The sequence below is a fragment of the Hemitrygon akajei genome, chromosome 1 (genome assembly GCF_048418815.1).
Source record: "Hemitrygon akajei chromosome 1, sHemAka1.3, whole genome shotgun sequence".
NCBI classification, from domain to species: domain Eukaryota; kingdom Metazoa; phylum Chordata; class Chondrichthyes; order Myliobatiformes; family Dasyatidae; genus Hemitrygon; species Hemitrygon akajei.
In genome coordinates, this window is record NC_133124.1 from 184082986 (window position 1) to 184107324 (window position 24339).

Below are 24339 nucleotides of genomic sequence, written 5' to 3' on the forward strand. Positions count from 1 at the left end.
CAATAGAGAAGGAATTGTTATCTCTTGTTTTAGCTTTAGAACATTTTGACGTATATGTTGGTACAACTCAAAAACCACTTATTGTTTACACTGATCATAATCCATTAGTGTGTCTGAGTAAGATGAAAAACAAAAACAGAATTTGATGTTTGAAATTGGAATTTGATGTTACAAAAGTACAATATTGTGATAACTCATATTAAAGGTAAAGATAATGTGGTTGCAGATTGTCCATCTCGATGTTGAATGTACAATATAATTTTTTTATGGAGTGATTTTTTTAACAATTGTAACACTCCTACTGTATTGTAAGTTGTAAGATGTTATATGATACTATGTATACTGTGCATGTTATAAAATTTATACATTTGTTTTTTTTCTTGTAAATAATTGTTAAAATTTTTCTCTTGGCAGATCAAATTTTTTTTGGAGGGAGGTGTTACGTACCCGTGAGTATTTTGTACTTGTCACGTGACAGTGGTGTTGAAGATATGCTGGACCTAAGGTAGTGGTCTTGTGATTGTGGAGTGACGTCATTTTCCTGCCAGTAGAGGTCATTTGACAGGTTTTTTATACAGGGTATAAAAGGAGGACCCCTCCCTGTGAGGAGGGGCAGTTCATGACTGGATTTACCATTTTGACTCCATGCCACTGCATGGTCCAATATTATGACGCAGTTTGGTTGAAAGGTGGAGTTTTATTTTATGCCTAAAGTTTAAAAGGTCATTACCGGCAGTTTCTTTATAATACTGCCAGTTAAAAATCAGTGCAGAGTGAAGATCGGAGTTCGAGAGCTAAAAGATCGAGGAAAGTCAATTTCGACGGTGAAACAGGTTCGACCTTGTTTGATCCTCATTCGGAAGGAATTCGTTGGCTGTGCCCGTGTTAACCCCTGCAAATAATAGCAGAAAGGGTTGGGTACAGTTTTGTAAAGGAAAGGTCAGTGCCTTTAAGCCGTTTAATTTTCATCTTCGTAAATTCTCCGGGAAAAGTAAAGTTCGACTGGGAACCGCAACAACACGACATGAAAGAGAATTTAAATCGTCTAAAATGTCTCTCCTTTAATGGACTGTAAGCATTTTGAACTTTTGTAGTACTACTTTGAAGAACTGTTTTTGCAACATCGCTTTAAGAACTGTTTTCGCTTTATTCCTTTAAGAACTTTTTAAACTGCTGCACAGCAGCTGATTTCCGGTTACGTTAGTTGTTTGTTTACTTTTGGGGGTTTGTTTTTCAGTGTTTAATAAATGTTTTATTTGTTATAAAAACCCAGACTAACTTATATATTTATTGTTGCTGAATCCGTAACACACCAAATCAACATGATTTCTTCATTGTGGAAGTGGACGCCTCAGGCATTGGAGTGGGTACAGAGCTCTCTCTGAACTGTCACCTTCAGACAGTAAACTGCACCTTTGTCGTTTCTCTCCTGGTGGTTACCCGCCAGTAGAGAGACTGTGACACCGGCAATTGAGAGCTGCTCACGGTTATGTTAGCTATGGAGGAATGAGGTCATTGGCTTGAGGGCGCCAAGAGCCCTTCTATTGTCTGGACAGATCACAAGATGCCATTGTCTTGCATCCAATAGACCAAGAGGCTGAATTCTGGTCACGCCAAGTGGTCTCTTTTCTTTAAACGTGTTTTACTTTGTCCTGATCTATCAACAACGGTCAGAAAGTCGATGCCTTTCCTTGTCAGTTCAACAAACCTGAACGACAGGAGCAGCCTACTACCATTTTGCCCCAGGTACAAGTTGGAGGCTCCTGAAAATGGTCCTCCAGGGCGGCTATTTGTCCCAGGTTCCGTGAGGCTATGGGTACTTCAAAGGGGACATTTTGCGAGATTGCCCACTCACTTTGGAAATGCCAGAACCCTCGAGTTCATCAAGAGAAGGTATTGGTGGCCCGGAATGATTGAAAGGTTTGACAATAAATGCAGCCATCCAAGGTGTGGACTTGGAACAAGGATCTCCATACCCAACCTCAAGGATCCCTCCACCCTCCACTGGTGGCAGACAAGCCACGTCCACACATCACCATGGATTTTGTCACGGGTCTTACTCCATCCAAAGGGATGTCGTCATCACGCTAATTATGGATCGGTGTTCAAAGGACAGGCTACCATTTGCGGCGGAGATGGCTGAGAGATTGTCCTGGACCAGGTCTTCAGAATTCACTGATTCCTGGTTGACATAGTCAGGAATCACGTTCCGCAGTTCACCCCGTGTTTCAGTTAGGGTGTTCTGGAAGCAGATAGGGGCAATGGTCAGTCTTTCCTCTGGGTTTCACCCACAGTCCAACAGCTAGATGGAGTGAGTGAACCAAGATTTGGACTGAGCCTTTAGATGTCGCAAAGACTTGACGAGTGTTGCGACAATTTGATGTGGGCAGAAGTCGCCCACAACACTTACAGTATTGGGCAAGTGGGCATGTCACCATTCAAATGTCAGTTTGGGTATTCTCCGTCATTCTTTCTGGAACAGCAGGCCGAGGTTCGGGTTCCTGCAGCCGAAGATCCCGTCCGATGCTGCAATCAGAAATGGACTAGGGCAAGAGAGATTTTATTAGACTTTACCCGAAAGGTGGAAACCAAGGCTTAATGACAGAGAAGACAGGTACCCGTTTTGCAACCTGGGCAACAGGGCGGGATGTTCACTCGGGATTTGCTTCTCCAGGTGCAGTCTAGAAAGTTGGCGCTTAAGTGCATTGGAGCATTCAAAGTCCTTAAAAAACTAATATCAGTGGCTTGCTCCTCAAGACTCTGAAGATTTCTAAATTAAAAGCTGTCAGCACCAGCCCTTTAGCCCCGACACTATCATCCCCTCCGTGATGTGAGACGCATCCAAACGTGGCCAGCTTCTGGTGTGACGAGATCAGAAGGTTTATTCAATATGGACTGTTCCTTTAAAGAGAGAGAGAGAGAGAGAGAGAGAGAGAGAGAGAGAGAGAGAGAGAGAGAGAGAGAGAGAGAGAGAGAGAGAGAGAGAGAGAGAGAGAGAGAGAGAGAGAGAGAGAGAGAGAGAGAGAGAGAGAGAGAGAGAGAGAGAGAGAGAGAGAGAGAGAGAGAGAGAGATGAGAGGAGAGAGAGAGAGAGAGAGAGAACGAACAATGAACAGCTCGTGAGTTGGTATGGAAACTGAAGGGCAGAGCTATGCAATGGACAGCTGGCATTCAGCATGTTCACATAAAGATAAAGCCAGCATGCTTTTTTAGACAGAGACACGGAAGACACCGACGAAACGGACACTGGATGAGTTTCGTGTGCCACAAAAAGGGTGGGTTTGCTCACAGTGTGGAAAAGCGGTGACCGGTGGGAAGCTATTGGTGTATTTAACCCTTTCAGGTGTTGATAGATTTTAGATTTACTGCGTGAAAACTCTATTTTGTGTGGTCACAGTCGGTGACTTTAACAGGGACTTCGGAGGACAACGGGAAGATTCGACGACATCCGTGTACTGGGAAAACAAATCCCCCCTCTCTCTCTCCTCAATTCTACTCAACTCAATATTACAAACTGAACTGACTTCATACCTATACCATTGTAAGTCTGTATCATTTACCACCTGAGCTTGGAGAAGTTTGGGAACTTTATTTACTGGCTTATATATGCATAAACTCTGCTAACTCATTTGCCTTATCTTGTTTCATATCATTTTAGTGTGGATAAACTGTGAGGTTATCTACTTTGGTGGCAAGAACAGGAAGGCAGGTTACTATCCGAATGGTGTCAAGTTAGGAGATCTAGGTGTTCTTGTACATCAGTCACTGAAAGTAAGCGTGCAGGTACAGTCATCAGTGAAGAAAGATAATGGCATGTTGGTTCTTCATAACAAGGGAAGTTGAGTATAGGAGCAAAGAGGTCCTTCTACAGTTGTACAGGGCCCTGTGAGACCACACCTGGAGTATCGTGTTCAGTTTTGGTCTTCAAACTTGAGGAAGGACATTCATGCTATTGAGGGACTGCAGCGTAGGTTCACGTGGTTAATTCCCGGGATGGCGGGACTGTTATATGTTGAAAGATTGGAGCGACTGGGCTTGTATACACTGGAATTTAGAAGGATGAGAGGGGATCTGATTGAAACATATAAGATTATTAAGGGATTGGACATGCTAGAGGCAGGAAACATGCTCCTGATGTTGGGGGAGTCCAGAACCAGAGGCCACAGTTTAAGAATAATGGGTTGGCCATTTAGGATGGAGTTCAGGAAAAACTTTTTCACCCAGAGAGTTGTGGATCTATGGAATGCTCTGCCCTCAGAAGGCAGTGTGAGGCCAATTCTCTGGATGCTTTCAAGAAAGATTTAGATAGAGCTCTTAAAGATAGCGGACTCAAGGGATATGGGGAGAAGGCGGGAACGGGGTATGATTGTGGATAATCAGCCATGATCACATTGAGTGGTGGTGCTGGATCGAAGGGCTGAATGGCCTACTCCTGCACCTATTGTCTACTGTCTATCACATAGATACTAATAAAATAGTGTTTGATAACAGAAGACTCAGACTCCAGGTGTGTTCCATTTCTGCTGGTCCTTTTAAACCCGTTATGGGGTACGTAACAAAATTGGGGGCTCGTCCGGGAGTTTGAGGTTATTAAGTTTTTGGCAGAATCAACCCCTGAGTTGTTAGATGATGCTAAGAGGGACGTACTGTTGGGAATTTCTCAAAAGTTAAAAGTTAAGATGACTAGTAGAATGAAGAAGGCTCAGATGCAGACGTTAATAAGCGCAGTATCATATATCCAAGGGAAAGTTTGAAGAGGATGTGTTGGAAATGTTTGCTGAAGGTTAAGTACTTACTAAGCAGAACTTCTGCTTCAGGTAGCAAAAATGAAGTGTGAGCATGAGTTGCAAACTAAAACAGCTCGAGGGTGACGAAGCAGAAAAGCAGAGGGAACATGAGGCTAGAGAGGCAGATAAACAGAGAGAAGAGGCAGAAAAACAGAGGGGGTTCGAGAGGGAGAGAATGCAGCGAGGAGGTCAAGTGCGAGGTGGTGGTAATGAGCTGGTGGTACCGTTTAATGTCAGCCAAGAAATTAAGTTAGTATCACCATTTGATGAAGCCGAAGTCGATGGTATTTCCTGCACTTCGAAAGGTGGCACAGAATTGGAAATGGCCGAGGGATCAGTGGGGGCTGTCCTGTTACGAAGTGTGATGAGCGGGAAGGCTCAGCAGTCGTATTCTGCCCTGATCCTTGAACAGTCAAACGATTATGACACAGTGAAAGATACTGTGCTTAAGGTTCATGAGTTGGTTCCGGAGGCCGTACAGACAAAAGTTCAGAGATCTGAGGAAGCCTCGGAACTAAACCTATGTGGAGTTTGCCATGAAAAACTGATGTACTTTAATCTTTGGCAAACCTCAAAAAGGGCGAATGAGGATATTAACGACTTAATAGATTTGATGTTGATTGAAGAATTTAAAAACTGTGCCCTGATAGTATAAAGACGTACTTAAATGAAAAAGAGGCTGCGACCCTGACAGAGTCTGTCAAGTTAGCAGACGAGTATGCTTTAACTCATAAAGTTAAGTTTTTCTCGAGTAAGATCTACCAAAAGAATAACAGAGATAACAAAGATACCCCACAGGTTAAACCAGAGAGTAAATTGGGAACTAGTGACAAGAGTAAGGAGGAAGGAAAGCAGTCAAAAGGGAAGTTTTCCCAGTTTTACATGTCACTATTGTAAGAAGCCTGGTCATGTGGTGGCTAATTGTTTTGCTCCGAAAAGGGGAAAAGGAAAAGAAAGAAGACGATTCTAAATGTTTGTGTTCAGCCAGTTGAGACACCACTGAGGAAGGAGGGTTCTGACCGAGTGCAAGAGAGATTTGAGCGGTTCATCTCAAATGGGTTTGTGTCTATAAAGGAGGAGTCAACCCGGGTTCCAGTGAGAATCTGGCAAGATACAGGGGCTTTTCAGTCACTAATATTGGGTAGTGTTTTGGACTTCTGTGAGAGACAAAAACTGACGAAGTGAATATTATCAAAGGTATTGGAAAAGGGACTGAGTCCGTGACTTTGCTTGAGGTAATTTTGAAATGCACACTGGTATCAGGACCTGTTAAGCTCAGGGTAAGATCTGAATTACCGATGGACAAAGTTAACGTCTGCTTGGCAATGACCTTGCATGTGGGGATGTTTATTCAGCAGTGCAACTAACGAGTAAGCCTGTTACTGACGCCCCCCCCCCCCATGGATACTGATATTTACCAGTATGCGCAGTGACCCAAAGCATATCTAAAAAGTCTGCTGATGCAGGGTTCGGTGCAGGGGGATTCTGAGGGCCCATGATTACAGAAACAGCGGCTTAAAAATGATGATATTGTCACAGACTTTTCTACCTTCCATGTTACAGCAGGATTTAGGTAGTAATGAGGATGAGAAATGTTTGTCCTTTTGAACCCGTCACTTTTGAACAGGTCATACCTCCCCCAGAAGAGATACAATGATCCAAGAACCTGAGGCCCTGCCCCTGCAGCAGCTTCTCAGCCACGCATTTATTTGCCAAATCATCCTGTTTCTACCCTCACTAACACGTGGCACAGGCAGCAATCCAGATATTACTACCTGGCAGGTCCTGCTTCTCAGCTTTCTATCTAGCTCTCTGAATTCTCTCTTCAGGACCTCATTGCTTTTTCTTCCTATGTCACTGGTACCAATATGTACCAAGACATCTGGCTGCTCCCGGTCCCTCTCCAAAATGTTCTGGACACAATCTGAGACATCACTGACCCTGGCACCTGGGAGGCAACATACCATCTGGGTGTCCCATTCAGGTCGACAGAATCTCCTGCCTGTTCCTTCACTATCAAATCCCCTATCGCTACTGCTCCCAGGTTTGTTGTCACTGTCTTTTGAGGTGAAATTTGTTGTTTCAAGGCTGCAGCACAGTGTGACATTGTGAAATCACTATACATTGCAAAATAAATAAAACTTACACAAAAAGGAATAGAAATAACCTACTCAACCTCTCTCCATATCTGAATCTCTTAAGCCTGGTCAATATCCTATTAAATCTCCTCTGCACTCATTACAACTTAATAGCATCTTTCCCATAACAGAGTGACCATCATGGAACACAAAATTGAAAAGCTGCTTCATCAGTGTGTTCGGTAACTGCATCTGTACGTACCAACTCCTCTACTCAATGTATGGAAAAAGGCCAAAGTGACAATTGTCACCACCATCCTGTCTGCCTGCTACAGCAGGAGAAAGGCGGAGGCAAGTCTTAGATTCTGAATTTACAAAAGGTGCAGATTTGAGATCTATTGTGTTTTCTGAATCATGTTGAAGGAAGTCAGAGGATAACAGTTCCCACAAAAAAAAAATCAATGACCAGGAAGGAGATTACAAGTAGGATAGATCAAGGGGATGCAATGGATGGTGTATATTTGGACTTACAGAAGGCCTTTGATAAGGTGCCACACATGAGGCTGCTTACCAAGTTAAGAGCCCATGGTATTACAGGAAAGTTACTAACATGGTTACAGCATTGATTGATTGATAGGAGGCAGCGAGTTGGAATTAAAAGGATCCTTTTCTGATTGTCTGCCAGTGACTAGTGGTTTTCTGCAGGAGTCGGTGTTGGGTCCACTTCTTTTTATGCTGTACACAAATAATTTAGATGATGACATAGATGGCCTTGTTGCCAAGTTTGCAGATGATACGAAGATTGGTGGAGGGGCAGGTGGTGTTGAGGAAACAGGTAGGATGGAGAAGGACTTAGACATATAGGAGAATAGGCAAGAAAGTGGTAAATGAAATACAATGTTGGAAAACGTGCGGATTATTTTCTAAATGGAGACAAAATCCAAAAATCTGAGATGCACAGAGTCTTGGGAATCCTTGTGACGAACACTGTTAAGGTTAACTTGCAGGTCAAGTCTGTGGTGAGGAAGAAAAATGCCATGTTACCATTCATTTCAAGAGGTCTAGAATACAAGAGCAAGGATTTGATGCTGAGGCTTTATAAGGCACTAGTATTGTGAACAATTTTGGGCCCCTCATCTTAGAAAAAATGTGATGGCTTTGGAGAGAGTCCAGAGGTGGCCCACAAGGATAATCCCAGGATTGAAAATTTTATCGTATGAGGAACTTTTGATGGCTCTAGGTCTGTACTCGCTGGAATTCAGAAGGATGAGGGGGGGATCTCATTGAAACCTTTCGAATGTTCAAAGGCCTAGACAGAGTAGATGTAGAAAGGATGTTTCCCATGATGGGAGAGTCTAGGACAAAAGGGCACAGCCTCAGGATAGAGGGGCGCTCTTTCAAAACAGATATGTGGAGGAATTTCTTTAGCCAAAGGATGGTAATTTACGGAATTTGTTGCCACATGCAACTATGGCGGCCAGGTCGTTGGGTCTATTTAAGACAGAGATTGATTGGACATGGGACCAAAGATTACAGGGGAGAAAGCTGGGAACTGGGGTTGAGGAGGAGAAAAGAAGAGGATCAGCCACGATTGAATGGCGAGCAGACTCGATGGGCCACGTGGCCTAATTCTGCTCCGATGTCTTATGGTCTTATTGTTCATTCTAGGTTTCGGATATATTTTTATTGGGGCATAGGATGCTGAGAGGTGACCGGTGATGGTGTATATAATCATGAGGGCACAGATAGGGTGAATGCACACAGTCTTTTTCACAGGATGGGGATTTAAGAACTGTAGTATATTGCTTTAAGATAAGAGTGGATAACTTAAGGGACAGTCTCTTCATCCGGAGAATTGACTGTATATGGTCCGAACTGCCAGGGATGGTTCAGAAGGGAGAAAAAAGCGATGGCAGGACCAGTTAGAAACACACATGGCAGCCATGGAATGTAGGGAGACAGATTATGTTAAGTTATGTGGGAACGGATTAATTTGGCATAATTCTTGCCACAAATGTGGTGAGCCAAAAGACCTGTCCCTCTGCTTTTTTTTTTGTTCTATACACGTCTCAGACAGGTATATGGCGGTGAAATCTCTTCACAGATCGAATGCATCTCCTCAATCGTGAGGAAGGCAGGCGTGTTTTTTTTTTAAATCAACAGAAAGGTCGTTATATTTTGTGCAAATAAAGTGTGGATAGATACTGGAATATCGGGATTGGGAAATGAGGATACATAGAGTCAGATGAGCCCCGATCGGAATGAGAGGCGGGGCTGTTTTATTCTCTCATTTAACATCTCTCAGTACCGCCACAATTTCTATTCGCAGTTTCGCAATTAATTTAATACATTAATCACAATCTGTCGCAGCGGGACTGCACTTGAATGACATAACCATTTTGGAAATAATTTAAAAATCTTTATTTTTAATTCTGTTGAAATCTGTCCCAGTGGAGATTGTTAAATATTATAATAACCCCGGAATGTCCTGCCTCAGCATTTCATTGCGAGAGTCGCCTGCAGCAGCTGGGACAGAGACATCGCCGGTCAGAGAACAATACATAAAATGGTGTATACGTACTACATTGTAGAGAAAATATTCTACATGTTCATTGCCGTCATTGGAGTTTCAGGTGAGTGAGCAGAGCAATTAACGTTTGTATCTCCGTGTGTTGACCGGTGTGAAACTACTTGCGATCACTTAGCAAGATTCCAATTTGATGACTTTTGCAAAATTAGACGTCAGTGATGTCAATTCAACATTCAGATTTTCTCAATTTCTGGCAATCGAAACGAAACCTCTTTTTCCCATCTAACTCTCGGAGTCTAATCGAACGTTGTTCTTGCCTTTGCCAGATGTTGAAGCAGTGCTGGGGACAGTCCATTATCCGGGAGGGTTCAATGTCCACGGACGTGCTGGCGTGTGTAATCAAATTGAATTGCGTTGTCAATTCATCCATTAAACTGATTAAAGGAGCCACGGCCACTGGTTACCAAACTATCCTCGCCTTTCCGTCGAAAACCTCCTCAGCCTCATCATAACCTGAGTTTCCAGAAGCCTGGTCGGTCACAATTAAAGGAGATGAACCGATTCCATCAACGACTACAATTAAGATTCGCACCCAATGGGCAAATAGCAGTTGTTCTTGGCAGTTTGCTGTAACCCATCCGTTTACCCCTCCCGTTGTTTAATGTTTTCACCAGTGTGTAGTGTGTGTATGCCTCCGTTAGTCTCGATAGACCATGGATTTTCACCTTGGAAAGTTTCCAGGGCGCAAGCCTGGGCAAGGTTTTTTTTTAATGGAAGACCGGTAGTTGAAGGCAGGTAGGTTGGACACAGCTGGGCACGTGTCTGATATTGTTGGGTTTTCAGCCACTAACCAAGCAAGCTCCAGATTAGGAGCTGAAAGCCGAATCCCTCTTCAGACCCGGAGAATGTGTTCAGTAATGCCCAGTGTCTGTTCTCTCCTCTCTTCCAGTGAATTTAGTGGCGATTGTGATCCTGTCCCGGGGAAAGTGCGGCCTCTCCACCTGCACCACCTGCTACCTGGTGGCCATGTCAGTGGCGGATCTACTGGTCATTGTGACTGAGGTCATTTTGTATCAGATCAAATATCATTACTTTCCGGGGAGTTTCCTGGACATCACCCCAGTCTGCAGTGTTATCGAAGTAATGAAGTACGGAACCACAGATTGCTCTGTCTGGTTTACCGTCACTTTTACCTTTGACCGGTTTGTCGCCATTTGTTGCCAGAAGCTGAAAACAAAATACTGCACCGAGAAAAATGCGACTGTGGTTCTAACAACAACCGGCGTTCTGTTCTGTCTGAAAAACGTACCCCGTTACTTCGCACAGGAACCCGGAGAGATGATCGGCAATGTACCATGGTTCTGTGCATACAAGAACAGTTATTTCACTGACTCTAGGTGGGTGGGATTTGATTGGCTCGATACTGTTTTAACTCCGCTCGTCCCTTTCACTGTCATTCTGTTGCTCAACGCTTTAACGGTTAGGCACATTCTAGTGGCCAGTCGGGTCCGTAAGGGGCTGAGGGGTCAGAGCAAGGGGGAGAACTGCAGTGATCCGGAGATGGAGAGCAGGAGAAGGTCTATAGTTTTACTCTTCACCCTCTCCAGCAGCTTCATCCTCCTGTGGATGACACTGGTCGTGTGCCTGATTCATTACCAAATTACAGGGTCGGGATCAGATTACAATGATGCAGAGTGGATTTTCGATAATGTCGCCTTTTTGCTGAGAAATTTCAGCTGCTGCACGAACACTTGCATTTACGTGGTGACTCAGTCCAAGTTCAGGGAGCAGCTGAAGGTCGCGGTGAAATATCCGGTCACCACAGTGCTTCAGTTCATTGCTAAAGCCGTGCCCTGAGCTCAAAGCAGTGTCGGCTGCGCTCCAGTTCCACCTATTCACCGTCTAATCTCTGAGGTGTCACTTCGGGGTGGTTTTCCCTATCACCTGCAGGGTCCGGGCATCAGATCGAGCATTCGGGGCAGATTTAATCTCCCCATTCGGACCAGTAGCTCCGCACCATCTCAGCAGTGGTACACTGCAATAGAAATTACAACTCACTGAAATCTGAGGTCCATGCCTACAAGCACACTGGCATCCGGAATTCCGAGCATTGAATTGACTTTATTATTTACACAAGGAGTAAACATCTTTACGTTGCATCTCCGTCTAAATGTGAAATTTATCGTAATTTATAATAAATACTATGTACAACAGGACAGTCAATATAACATAGAAAGACAATTGTATCAGCATGAATTAATCAGCCTGATGGATGGTTGAAGAAGCTGTCGCAGAGCCTGTTGGTCTTGGTTCTTATGCTGTGGTACCGTTTTCCAGATGGTAGCAGCTGGAATAGTTTGTGGCTGGGGTGACTCAGATCCCCAATGATCCTACGGGCCCTTTTTACACACCCGTCTTTGTAAATGCCCTGAATAGTGGGAAGTTCACGTCAACAGATGCGCTGGGCTGTCCGCACCACTCTCTGCAGAGTCCTGCGATTAAGGAGATACAGATCCAATTCCAGGCAGTATTCCATTTTTTGCCAGGGTGCTCTCAATTGTTCCCCTGTAGAAAGTTCTTAGGACTTGGGTGCCCATACCAAACTTCTTCAACCATCTGAGGTGGAAGAGGCGCTGTTGTGCCTTTCTCACCACGTAGTCGGTATGTACAGACCACGTGAGATCCTCGGTGATGTCTCTACTAAGGAACGTAAAGCTGGAACCCTTTAAGGAACCCTCTCAACCCCAGATCCATTGATGCCAATAGGGATTAGCCTGTCTCCATACCTCCTGTAATCCACAACCAGATCCTTTGTTCTTGCGACCTTGAGGGAGAGGTTGTTTTCTTGCCTTCTTCACTACTGTGTCAGTGTGATGACTGCTTCTCTGTCGGATGTCTTCTTATTATTTGAGATTAGGCCAATTAGTGCAGTATTGTCAGCAAATTTAATGAGCAAATGGGAGCTGTTGGTGGCGACACAGTCATGGGTATACAGAGAAGGGGGCTTAGGACACAGTCCTTAGTGGCACCTGTGTTGAGGATCAGAGGGGCAGAGGTGAAGAAGCCCACTCTTACCATCTGTCAGCTATCTTCCTTTGTTAGTTCCTTTATAAGGAGAAGGTGGGAGTGGAGGATGCTATCACGTATTTGCTGCACAAATCACTCTCTCACCTAGATGGGGTCAGTTGTGCTGTGAGGATTACATTCCTTGACTTCTCTAGTGCCTTTAACACCATCCAGCCCAAGATCTTAAAGCACAAACTAACGGAGATGGGAGTAGACTCTCACATGGTGGATTGGATAGTGGACTACTTGACAGATAGACCTCAGTATGTGCGGTTGGGAGACTGTAGGTCTGACACAGTGGTCAGCAGCACAGGAGCGCCACAGGGAACCGTACTCTCTCCGGTCCTGTTCACCCTGTACACATCTGACTTCCAATATAACTCGGAGTCCTGCCATGTGCAGAAGTTCGCTGATGACACGGCCATAGTGGGGTGTGTCAGGAATGGACAGGAGGAGGAGTATAGGAAACTGATACAGGACTTTGTGATATGGTGCAACTCAAACTACCTGCGTCTCAATGTCACCAAGACCAAGGAGATGGTGGTGGACTTTAGGAGATCTAGGCCTCATATGGAGCCAGTGATCATTAATGGAGAATGTGTGGAGCAGGTTAAGACCTACAAGTATCTGGGAGTACAGTTGGACGAGAAGCTAGACTGGACTGCCAACACAGATGCCTTGTGCAGGAAGGCACAGAGTCGACTGTACTTCCTTAGAAGGTTGGCGTCATTCAATGTCTGCAGTGAGATGCTGAAGATGTTCTATAGGTCAGTTGTTGAGAGCGCCCTCTTCTTTGTGGTGGCGTGTTGGGGAGGAAGCATTAAGAAGAAGGACGCCTCACGTCTTAATAAGCTGATAAGGAAGGCGGGCTCTGTCGTGGGCAAAGTACTGGAGAGTTTAACATCGGTAGCTGAGCGAAGGGCGCTGAGTAGGCTACGGTCAATTATGGAAAACCCTGAACATCCTCTACATAGCACCATCCAGAGACAGAGAAGCAGTTTCAGCGACAGGTTACTGTCGATGCAATGCTCCTCAGACAGGATGAAGAGGTCAATACTCCCCAATGCCATTAGGCTTTACAATTCAACTGCCAGGACTTAAGAACTTTTTTTTAAAGCTATTATTAATGCTTTTTGAGTTAGTGATTTAGATGCATATCATATTATTACTGAGTTAAGTATTGTATGTAATGAGTTTTTGCTACAACAAGTGTATGGGACATTGGAAAAAAAGTTGAATTTCCCCATGGGGATGAATAAAGTATCTATCTATCTATCTATCAAAGGAGAAAGTTTCAAAAGTTGAGGCAAGTATTGGGTAGGTCATGACATCTGAGATCGGCCCCGTGGTTTGTTCATCCTGCAGCATGTGGGAAATCAGGGATACTTCCAGTGTCCCTGACGACTATGTGTGCAGGAAGTGTGTCCAGCTGCAGCTTCTGGCAGAACGCATTGAGCGTCTGGAGCTGCGATTGGATTCATACTGGAGCATCCGCGATGCTGAGAAAGTCGTGAATAGCACTTTCAGTGAGTTGGCCACACCGCAGGTAAAGGTTACACAGGCAGCAAGGGAAGGGGTGGCCACTAGACAGCGTAGCAGTAGGCAGGTAGTGCAGGAGTCCCCTGAGGTCATCTCCCTCCTAAACAGATATACTGTTTTGGATACTGTTGGGGGAGATGTCTCATCGGGGAAGGCAGCAGCAGCCGAGTTCATTGCACTATGGGTGGCTCTGCTGCACAGAGGTAAAGAAGTGGGAGAGCTATAGTGATAGGGGATTCGAATGTAAGGGGAATAGATAGGCGTTTCTGTGGCTGCAAACGAGACTCCAGGATGGTATTTTGCCTCCCTGGTGCAAGGGTCAAGGATGTCTCTGAGCGGCTGCAGGACATTCTGGAATGGGAGGGTGAACAGCCAGTGGTCGTGGTGCACATAGGTACCAACGATATAGGTAAAAAACGGGATGAGGTCCTACAAGGTGAATTTAGGGAGTTAGGAGATAAACTAAAAAGTAAGACCACTAAGGTGATAATCTCTGGATTACTACCAGTGCCACGTGTTAGTCATAGTAGAAATAGGAGGATATTTCAGATGAATTCGTGGCTTGAAAAATGGTGCAAGGGGAGGGATTCATATTTCTGGGGCATTGGAACCAGTTCTGGGGGAGGTGGGACCGGTATAAACAGGACGGTCTTCACCTGGGCTGGACTGGAACCAATGTCCTAGGGGGAACGTTTGCTACTGCTGTTCAGGAGGCTTTAAACTAATGTGGCAGGGGGATGGGAACAAGTGCAGAGAGACAGAGGAGTGTAAAATGAGGGTAGAAGCAAAAAGTAGTAAGGTGAAAAGTAAAAGTGGCAGGCAGGCAAATTCAGGGCAAAAAGCAAAAAGAGCCACTTTTCAACATAATTGTATAAGGGCTAAGAGTGTTGAAAAAACAATCCGAAGGCTTTGTGTGTCAATGCGAGGAGCATTCGTAACAAGGTGGATGGATTGAATGTGCAGGTAGTTATTAATGAATATGATATAGTTGGGATCATGGCTCCAGGGTGACCAAGGATGGGAGCTCAACATCCAGGGATATTCAATATTCAGGAGGGATAGACAGGAAAGAAAAGGAAGTGGGGTAGCATTGCTGGTTAGAGAGGAGATGAACGCAATAGAAAGGAAGGACTTTAGCCTGGAGGATGTGGAATCGATATGGGTAGAGCTGCATAACACTAAGGGGCAGAAAACGCTGATGGGAGTTGTGTACAGGCCACCTAACAGTAGTAGTGAGGTTGGGGATGGCATTAAACAGGAAATTAGAAATGTGTGCAATAAAGGAACAGTAGTTATAATGGGTGACTTCAATCTACATATAGACTGGGTGAACCAAATTGGTAAGGGTGCTGAGGAAGAGGATTTCTTGGAATGTATGCGGGATGGTTTTCTGAAGCAACATGTCGAGGAACCAACTAGAGAGCAGGCCATTCTAGATTGGGTATTGAGCAATGAGGAAGGGTTAGTTAGCAATCTTGTCGTGCGAGGCCCCTTGGGTAAGAGTGACCATAATATGGTGGAATTCTTCATTAAGATGGAGAGTGACATAGTTAATTCAGAAAGAAAGGTTCTGAAATTAAAGAAGGGTAACTTTGAAGGTATGAGACGTGAATTAGCTAAGATAGACTGGCAAATGATACTTAAAGGGTTGACGGTGGATATGCAATGGCAAGCATTTAAAGATCACATTGATGAACTACAACAATTGTTCATCCCAGTTTGGTAAAAGAATAAACCAGGGAAGGTAGTGCACCCGTGGCTGACAAGGGAAATTAGGGATAGTATCAAGTCCAAAGAAGAAACATATAAATTAGCAACAAAAAAAAAAAAAGCAAAAGCGGCACACCTGAGGACTGGGAGAAATTCAGAGACCAGCAGAGGAGGACAAAGGGCTTAATTAGGAAAGGGAAAAAAGATTATGAGAGAAAGCTGGCAGGGAACATAAAAACTGACTGTAAAAGCTTTTATAGATACGTGAAAAGAAAAAAGATTGGTCAAGACAAATGTAGGTCCTTTACAGTCAGAAACAGGTGAATTGATAATAGGAAACAAAGACATGGCAGATCAATTGAATAACTACTTTGGTTCTGTCTTCACTAAGGAGGACATAAATAATATTCCAGAAATAGTAAGGGACCGAGGGTCTAGTCAGATGGAGGAACTGAGGGAAATACATGTTAGTAGGGAAGTGGTGTTAGGTAAATTGAAGGGATTAAAGGCAGATAAATCCCCAGGGCCAGATTGTCTGTATCCCAGAGTGCTTAAGGAAGCAGCCCAAGAAATAGTGGATGCATTAGTGATAATTTTTCAAAACTCCTTAGATTCTGGATTAGTTCCTGAGGATTGGAGGGTGGCTAACGTAACCCCACTTTTTAAAAAAGGAGGGAGAGAGAAACCGGGGAATTATAGACCGGTGAGTCTGACATCGGTGGTGGGGAAAATGCTAGAGTCGGTTATCAAAGATGTGATAACAGCACATTTGGAAAGAGGTGAAATTATCGGACAAAGTCAGCATGGATTTGTGAAAGGAAATCATGTCTGACGAATCTTATAGAATGTTTTGAAGATGTAACTAATAGACTGGATAGGGGAGAGCCAATGGATGTGGTATATTTAGATTTTCAAAAGGCTTTTGACAAGGTCCCACACAGGAGCTTAGTGTGCAAACTTAAAGCACACGGTATTGGGGGTATGGTATTGATGTGGATAGAGAATTGGTTGGCAGACAGGAAGCAAAGAGTGGGAGTAAACGGGACCTTTTCAGAATGGCAGGCAGTGACAAGTGGGGTACTGCAAGGCTCAGTGCTGGGACCCCGTTGTTTACAATATATATTAATGATTTAGACAAGGGAATTAAATGCAGCATCTCCAAGTTTGCGGATGACACAAAGCTGGGCGGCGGTGTTAGCTGTGAGGAGGATCCTAGGAGGATGCAGGGTGACTTGGATAGGTTAGGTGAGTGGGCAAATTCATGGCAGATGCAATTTAATGTGGACAAATGTGAGGTTATCCACTTTGGTTGCAAGAACAGGAAAACAGATTATTATCTGAACAGTGGCCGATTAGGAAAAGGGGAGATGCAACGAGACCTGGGTGTCATTGTACACCAGTCATTGAAGGTGGGCATGCAGGTACAGCAGGCGGTGAAAAAACCAAATGGTATGTTGGCATTCATAGCAAAAGATTTGAGTACAGGAGCAGGGAGGTTCTACTGCAGTTGTACAAGGCCTTGGTGAGACCGCACCTAGAATATTGTGTGCAGTTTTGGTCCCCTAATCTGAGGAAAGACATTCTTGCCATAGAGGGAGTACAGAGAAGGTTCACCAGATTGATTCCTGGGATGGCAGGACTTTCATATGAAGAAAGACTGGATTGACTAGGCTTATACTCACTGGAATTTAGAAGATTGAGCGGGGATCTTATTGAAACGTATAAAATTCTAAAGGGATTGGACAGGCTAGATGCAGGAAGATTGTTTCCGATGTTGGGGAAGTCCAGAACGAGGGGTCACAGTTTAAGGATAAAGGGGAAGCCTTTTAGGACCCAGATGAGGAAAAACTTCTTCACACAGAGAGTGGTGAATCTGTGGAATTCTCTGCCACAGGAAACAGTTGAGGCTGGTTCATTGGCTATATTTAAGATGAAGTTAGATATGGTCCTTGTGGCTAAAGGGATCAGGGGGTATGGAGAGAAGGCAGGTACAGGGTTCTGAGTTGGATAATCAGCCATGATCATGCTGAATGGCGGTGCAGGTTCAAAGGGCCGAATGACCTACTCCTGCACCTATTTTCCATGTTTCTACGTTTCTATCTGATAGGAAGAGCAGGATCCAATTACACAAGGCAGGGTGAAAGCCAAGGTCTCCGAGCTTCCTGCTGTCTGAAGGGCATTATGGTGTTGTCTAAGAACAACATTCTCACATAAGCATCCTTCTTCTCCAGGTGTGTAAGAACGGTGTATAGAGCTGTGGCCATTGCATCATCTGTCGATTGGCTGTGTCAGGAGGTGAATTGTAGGGGGTCCAGTGTGGGTGGTAACTTGCTGCAAATGTCAAATCTTGACCAGCCTCTCAAAGCATTTGCTTATTGTTGAGGCAAGAGCGACAGGACGCCAGTCATCCAGTTGGTAGAAATGGTTAAAAGTAGTGCCTGATCGGATACTTGACCATTCTGGAACAGCAGGGCTTAAGACTGCTGATATGTGTCGAGAATAACCTTGGATGATAAGCGCAGTTCTAGGAGCTCCAATTAATAAGATACTAGGCCCCTGGAACCAAGAGGGAGGATGTGTCTTGGGGTATGTTATGAGCCCTGATAACGGGGAACAAAGATGACTGTTAAACTCGCGCTGAGAGATAATTAACATGTCTTTTAAACGATTGATCTTGTACTGACCATCGGATGCCACACAAAATTATGTGCAGTTGTTTGTCTTGCTGTATAAATATGAGCTTTGTACAACCTGCAAATCAGAATTCTGGTGGCAGTGGAGACTGCTGCAGACTCTCCATGATATTATGTTAATAAACTCTTAAAACGGAACTCGAAGTCCCTCTGATGTTCTTATTTAGTGTTTCCACGGCAGAATCTGGCGACAAGGATGGGATCTCCATTGAGCGAGATCCGAAGAAAGGCTAACTAAGAGGGCCGAGTTAAAATAAGGGACTGTCCTAGATAAAAAGGGAGGGGGGGGGCAGTTGCCAAAAACTTCCCTGGGAGAAGGGAAGGTAGTCGCTAGCGTAGCATCCGGTCAGTGACTCACTGTAAGCCAAGATGCCTGCACGGCTGAGGCAGGCAGAAGCCCTGAGAAGAAAACAAGCTAGGGCGACGAAAAAAAAGAGAAGGGAAAAAGGAAAAGAAAAGCGTAAATACGAGGAAAAAAGAGGAGACTTCGAGGTTCGTAGATGGAGATTCAGTGAGTGCTCATTGTGTACGTAGTGTGTATAAAGAAATTTTGTGCTGTCTTAACTGCAATTAAAATCCTAAACAGGAAAAGTGGGAAGTGCCCCCAGTCAATCGGCTAGCACTGATCCTGCTAATAAACCGAAGAGTTCTGGAGGTAAGACGAAGGCATTTTTCTCCATACATTTGCACAAGGATAGCCAGTATTTATTTGTCTTTACTTATAAAAATGAGTAATATAAATGGACACGTCTGCAACAGGAATATACCGAAAGCCCCGCAGTTTATGCCGCAGCAGTTAAAAATGATTTGGCAGAATGTCAGCTGTACGAATAGTCCACGCTGATTCAGTATGCAGACATCATCCTGATAGCTTCTGCTACAGGGCCACAATGTCTGACAGATTCTTTAACACTCGTTGAACGTTTGGCGGGAAGAGGGCGCAGGGTGTCTTTGGAGAAAATGAGTTTCGCTAAGAGACTGTCCACTACCTTGGATTCCAACTCAGTAAAGTTTGGCGAAGTTTGAGAAGGGATCGAATAAAAGCAGGTCTCAGTCCCCAAAACGAAAAAATGACATTCTTTCATTCCTGGAATGCTGGGGTACTGTCGACAGTGGATTCCCGAATGCTGGGAGAAGGATGCAGTAATGCTTTCTGCTACATTGAAAATGGAACCTCCCCCGCCCCATCGTGAAATGGACATCCGAAAGGGAGAAAGCTTTCCATGACCTAAATGTAATGTTAGAAAAGTCTATTCCTATTGTCTTGGATCACCCGTGTTCTATGATAGGACCCCACGCCGTAATGCTACTGTTGAATTCAGCTGCTACTCAGCATTTTACCACGGCCAGAAGTACAGGCTATGAGGTGATTCATCCCTCTCGATCCAACTATACGTACAAGAGATCTCCAGCTATTAATCCAGGTACTTTTGTTCCATTACCATTTGCACAGCGGGATAGGGATAACTGTGACTGTTTGCTCGCAGTGGAAGCCGCTACTACTCTCCGACCAGATTTGAGAAGCAAACCTATTGATAACCCTGATGTAATTCTTTTCACCGACGGCTCCTTGCACCATCCAAGAGCTGTTGCTGGCAGGGTATGCTATAGTAACTCCCCACGAGGTAGTAGAAGTTTAAGCCTTGCCAATAGGAACATCAGCGCAGGTGCCAGAACTCTACGGCGTTACGCGAGCTTGCTTGCATTTTGGCCGAAGGACAAGCTGCCAACATTTATACCGATTCATGTTATGCGTTTGGGATAGCGCACGACTTTAGGTAATTGTGAAAAAAATAGAGGATGTATCACCTTATTGGGGAAAGTGATTCAATACGCCTCCTCAGTACTGAACCTTTTAGAGACTATACAGTTGCAACAGGCTTTAGCAATAATTAAGTGCGAGGCACACACCTCGGCCGAGGTTGAGATCTCCAAGGGAAATCAGGTTACAGACATAGTAGCAAAACGGTGACCCTTCAGCAACAGCCTGTGCTACTGCCTGTCAGGTTGAATCGGGAGGGAAGGAGCTCCCTGTGTATATTGATGTCCAGCAGCTGCAGGAAGCCCAAAATCTTGCCTCGTAGTAAGTGAAAAGTATCGAGAAAGTCTGGATGCTACCAGGATACTGGGCTACGGCGTCACCCAGACGGCCGAGTTGTGTGCCCGTATGTTTTTTTTTACCCCTGGCTCGCCTGGCACATGGCTAGGCTCACATGGGCAAAGGAGGGATGCAGCATGTCATCACTCAACAATGCTACGCCCCAGGGATAACAGGTAACTATCGACAAGGTAGCACAAACTTGTTTAGTTTGCCGGCAAAACAATAGAGGAAGGGCACCCGCTAGATTATAGGTTATGGAGTACTTGGTGTCATAGGCCAAGATAGTACAAAATCTTGCCCGATGAACTTGTTGGAATTCTTTGAGGAGATTAGGATAGATAAAGGGGTGCAGTGAGGATGCTGTATATTTTGACTTTCAAAAGGGCTTGCACAAGGTGCCACACAAGAGTCTGCTTCCCAAGTTAAGAGCCCATGGTATTACAGGAAAGTTACTGGCATGGTTAGAGCAGTGGCTGATTTGTAGGAGGCAGGGAGTGGGAATAAATGATGCTTTTCTGGCTGGCTGCCAGTGTCTAGAGGTGTTCTTCAGGGATTGGTGTTGGGACCATTTCTTTTACTGCGGTGTATAAATAATTTAGATGATGGAATAGGTGGCTTTGTTGCAAAGTTTGCAGGTGATACAAAGATTGGTGGTGTTGAGGAAACAGGTAGGCTGCAGAAGGACTTAGGCAGATTAGGAGAATGGGCAAGAAAGTGGCAAATGAAATACAATGTTGGAAAATGCATGGTCATGCACTTTGGTAGTAGAAATAAATATACAGATTATTTCTAAATGTGGAGAAAATCCAAAAATCTGAGGTGCGAAGGGACTTTGGGGTCCCTGTGCAGAATGCCCTAAAGGTTAACTTACTGTTAGAGTTGGTGGTGAGGAAGGAAAATGATATGTGAGCATTCATTTCAGGAGGTCTGGAATACAAGAGCAAGGATGTGATGCAGAGGCTTTATAAGGCATTGATGAGGTATTATCTTGAGGATTGTGAACAGATCTGGGTTCCTTATCTAAGCAAACGTGTGCTGGCATTCAGAGGAGGTTCACAAAGATGTTTCTGGGAATGAAAACATTATCATATAAGGAACATTTGATAGCTCTTGATCTGTAGTCACTGGAATTTAGAAGGATGGTGGGGGTGGGGGTATGTCATTGAAACGTTTCGAATGTTGAAAGGCCTAGACAGAGTAGATGTGGAAAGGATATTTCTCGTGGTGGAACAGTCTGGGACAGGAGGGCACAGCCTCAGGATTGAGGGATATCATTTAAAACAGTGATGTGGAGAAATTTCATTAGCCAGAGGGTGGTGAAGTTGTAGAATTTATTACCACAGGCAGCTGTAGATGCCAGGTCGTTGGGTTTATTTAACACAGAACTTGATAGGTTCTTGATTGGATGACATCAAAGCCTACAGGGAGAAGGCAGGGTAGTGGGCTGAGGAAAGGGTAAAAAGAGATCAACCAGATTGAATGGCAGAGCAGGCTCTTTGAGCCAAGTGGCCTGATTCTCCTCCTATGTCTTATTGTCTAAGTACACAAATGGACAGTTTTGGAGATGTGTGTACATTCCAGACACAAGTATACTAATGGGCAGCTTCAGGATATATGTTTACACACCAGGCACAAGTACACAGTAGACAGTGTTGGAACATGTGCATACATATCAGTCACAAATGCACAGTACACTGGGTTACCAGATGTGTGACCACAGCAGACACAAGTACACAAAGAGATAGTGTTGGGAGATGCATCTGAATACCAGACAAAAGTATGCAGTGGGCAGTTTTGGGAGAGGTGTGTACATACCACAAATCAGTAGACAAATGTACAGTGTTTGGAGATATATGTGCACAGCAGTCAGATGTATATGGTGTACAGTGTTGTGACACGAGTACATACCGGACACAAAAACACAAGGGAGAGTGTTGAGAGATGTGTATGCATCGAACACAAGTACACAAAGGGACAGTGTTGGGAGACGTATACACACCAGACATAAGTATACAGTGGACAATGTTGGAAGATGGCTGTACATACCAGACACATGTAAACAAAGGGTCAGTTTTGTGAAATGTACGTGCATTCCAAACACAAGTACAAAAGGCAAAGCGGAGAAGTGTGTATTTTCCAGAGACAAGCACACAAATGGATAATGTTGGGAAATGTGTTTACGTACCAGATACAAGTTCACAGATGGAATACGTATGTACACAGCAGACACAAGTATGCAAAGAGATAGTGTTTTATGGTGTGTGTACACACCGCCAATGCATATTGGGATGATTTTGGAATGTCTGTGTGCCCTCTAGACGCCAGTACATGGAGGGGGAGAGTGCTGTGGGGATCTTTGCGTATGTACACGCCAGACAGCAGGACACTGGGGTAGTGTTGGGTCTGTGTGTAAACACCAGACAAGAGTATATGGCAGATGCTGTTTTGCTTGTGTGTACACAACCCACCAGTACACAAGGGGGAGTTTTTTGGAGGTATGTACACAGTCCACATGGTAGTACTCAGCATTACCTTGTCAGGATATTTCACAGGGTTGAGCACGCTATTGGGAGGTGTTTGCACTCACCAGAAATTGTTACAGAGTGGATGGTGCTTTGAAGTATGTTGTGACAGAGAGCACTTGGTAAACACACTCCTGACACATTCACATTCAAACACACACAAACAACTCCTGGTCATTCTGGCGTTGCTTTGCTGAGTGTACACACTTCATCGTATTCCCGGGTACATTCTCATAATAGGTCCAAAACTGAGCTGAATCATTCAAGTTTGCCTTCTGGTGCTTTTCCCACCACACATGGTGGAATACTCCATTTCTTTAGTTGTCATGTTGTATACATGTGTAGATGTTGTTTGTTCATTGTATTTAAGGTAGATACTTCATTTTAGTTTGTCATATAATTGTAACTAGATTGTGAGGCGTATCACACTCTAACTCATGTGCAGTCTTAAGTTAACTTTGTTGGGAATTAAAAATATTATGTCCCATGCCCAATAAAAATGAACTCATTGCCCTCAGTGTGGGAAAGATATGGAGTCCCTAGATTTCACACTGGACAAAATTATGTATGGAGCTATTAGATATCATTTTATAAATATTGCCATTTTTCTTTTCACCATTTTCACAAATTTTTGTAAGTTTGATTTTTGACACCCTTGCACTAAAATGCTAAGTGACTCCAGCCATTTTTCCTTTGCTCATATCCCAGGTATCAAACCTACATGTAAACAACAGGCACAAGTACACATAATTGGTTGCCTCTGTATACAACTGACACCAGTAAATATAAGAATGACTTTGGCAGGTATTTGTATACACCATACAGTAGATCACAGGGAATGGTGTTGGGTGGTGTATTTACATACCAGTTACCTGTACACACATGACGCTGTTGCCACTTTTGTGTACAAACCAGGCCATAGGACACTGGTGGATGGTGTTTGGATATCTGTGTACAACGCAGGACCATATCTCAGAGTGTTGGTGTTGTAATGTGTAAGGCCACATTGCACAACAGAGCACAGGGGTCTGTACTGGTCATTGTATGTACATACTGAGCACCAGTACAAGAGGAGGTCTCCTGATTAACACGCCAAACTCTAGTAGACAGTTGCCATTGCTGGATTGTGCACACAAGTCTCTTGTACATGCAAACACATTTGGGAGGTTTATGCGTACAACAGGCTCAAGTACTCAGGGGATGGTGTTAGGAGATGCCTGTATACATCAGACACAGGTACTTAGGGGTCAGTACTGCGACATGTGTGTGCACTATAAACCAGTAGACAGGGGGACAATGTTTGGAGGAATGTGT